This window comes from Dermacentor silvarum, chromosome 1 (assembly GCF_013339745.2).
Source record: "Dermacentor silvarum isolate Dsil-2018 chromosome 1, BIME_Dsil_1.4, whole genome shotgun sequence".
Classification (NCBI taxonomy): domain Eukaryota; kingdom Metazoa; phylum Arthropoda; class Arachnida; order Ixodida; family Ixodidae; genus Dermacentor; species Dermacentor silvarum.
The window spans coordinates 317,544,486-317,547,102 of record NC_051154.1 but is presented as its reverse complement, the minus strand read 5'-3'; positions in this window follow the sequence as shown (position 1 = coordinate 317,547,102).

Below are 2,617 nucleotides of genomic sequence, written 5' to 3'. Positions count from 1 at the left end.
AAAGTGACGTCACTTCCGTGCGTTGCTGGAGCCGTGTCTGTGTGGACTCGTCTAGAGTGCACTGCGGCACAGGAGACGCTGCCTTAAGAAACTCGCATAGACAGTGGCGCCACATTGCCCTCTAGGTTTCATAGTGTGAAACTCTATGGCTGGGCCGAACGGTGCTAGCCATCAGCGATGGAACACGTCGGCTGCCACGCGCAACGGCGTTCCAAGCGCCTTCCTGATAAGGTCCCTGTATCCTGACGCATTTGCTATGCCGATACCAGACAACAGCCCCCGACGTGTGGCGCCGCGGCGGATCAAACCGTCTTCGATGCACGCGGCAGGCCGCACCAATTTTTTTTTTTATCCAGCGGCCGTGCCAAAAGAAAGCCCGCTAAATATAAAAAATAATGAAAAAAAAGAAAGAAAAAGAAAAGCAATTGACACGCGCCTGCTTGTGAGCCATGATTTCAGTGCTCTCAAACGTGCAGCGTATGATCGAAAATCGCATTTCGGCTGCCGCCAAGAAGTGACAGGGGAGTGAATCGGGTGTCTGCTTATCGCTATCATGCAAGGTCATGTGCTGCTTCGACGGGTCGAACTGACGCAAATCAAGCGGCCAACGCATTCGTCGCTGCCGTGTCACTCTTCAAGCGGCAGCCTAAATGCGCTGTTTGTGCATACGTGGCACGTTTGAGAGCATTCGTGGTGCACAAGCTTGCAGTGGTGTCACTGGCGTTTTTTTTTTTTTCATCCTTAACGGGCTTTCTTTAAGATGCTGAGGAAATAATTACCTAACAAGTATAAAGTTCTAAGCTGCGGAATTCGATGTTCCCGACAGCTTAAAACAAATTAAATTCTAGCGTTGTATACGCGCCAAAACCAAGATATGATTACGATACACGCCGTGGTGGGGGACTCTGGATTAATCTTGACCACTTGGGGTTCTTTGACGTGCACCCAACGCACGATACACCGATATTATTGTATTTCGTCCGCCATCGAAATGTGGCTGCAACTGCCGGGATTTGATCCCGTGACCTCGGGCTCAGCTGCGCAGCACCAAACCCACTAAGCCACCACGGCGGGCTTCCGAGAGCACTCTACAACTTTCTCATGAGAATCTTTACACTAAACTTAATACTCGCGTAGTTGGATAACTAATCTACAGGGTGATCATGTTTAAGCTTTATGGAATTTTTAAAAGTCACCTGCTGCAGATAACATAATTCTATAGCCCTTGAGCTGGATTGTTCCGAGAGGCAGACATAACTCGCACAAGAAATGGAAACACATATTCAACTAAATAATATAAATTACTAATTAACTACTAATTAATTTATTGAGGGTACATATTGCAATTTAGGAATTTAGCCGGTGAGTTTGTCAGGTGTATCCACTTGGAATGAATTTTCAGCCTGGTCTGGTCGGTGTGGCCTGGTCGCGGCATCACAAACCCTTCCAATAAGCGCGACTACATTAGGAGTCATAGTAGCCGCTGTGATGTAGGCCGGAGCATGGCCTCCTCGATCCTGGCCTTTTAAATAATGGTATTACTTCGGCGATCTTCTAATAAAATGGTAGCCATGCGTTTTTAATGGGATATTTGACTAGCTTTACTATTTCGTTATTTAAATTACGCCTCCAGAGGTCTCCTGGAACACTGCCTCCTTCGTAGTTTCAAGAGAGAATTTCAAGAGAGAAGCTGAAGCCCCGTTTTCATACGCCGCAACTGGTTTTTGCGCAGGCACTACTCGAGACATTGAATGTTAAACTCTATAAGATAACTCTGGCAAAGTCTACTACCGTCGCCCTAGAAATTATTTTTAATAACATCTACCCAAATAATGCAAAACTTTTATCTTCACGACTTCTCATGGCTTGCTGGATGATCACTTAAGTCATATGCAGAATAACACCATAATAGCTACAGATACCTCACAGAGCAACGAAAAGGCAGGCGTAGGAATTTTTTCTCATTCGCCAGATTGGTCCTGTTCAATTAGACCTCCTGATTGTACACTTATCTACATGGCAGAATTCTTAGCTGTAGTTCTAGCACTGCGCAAATTGAACCCTTCTCATTCATCAGTGGCTATTATCACCGACTCGCTCTATGTTCATCGCTTACAACGTGTAGTGACTGAAAACTTTTGCAAGCTATATATATCTTGGCTCCGTCTAATTTGCGCTTGCTTCGTTTAATTTGGGTGCCTGGGGACAAAGGTTTGCCTTTGAATGAGTGTGCAGATTCATTAGCAAAGGCTTCTCTGGGCAGCCCTTTAGTACTTGCCGTTCCCCCAACCACCTATGTCACTGCCGCTAGGTTTAGGAGTATACTAACGATGAACGGGATATATAACTCTAGTGTGGCTTCGCATTCTGACTACCACCATCTACTACTCCCTTGAAGTCGTAAATTCTGTCCAACACGCAAATTAGAGATCACACTAACGAGGCTACGCTGTCGCATCCCAACACACACAGGGCTGGTTTGGCGGCATCTCCTTTGTGTATACAGTGCGGTCAATCAGAAATTATTTATTTATTTATTTATTTATTTGATAATACCTCACAGGCCCCGTAAGAGGCATAGGGTGAGGGGGGGGGGGGCATACAGTACCATTCAATA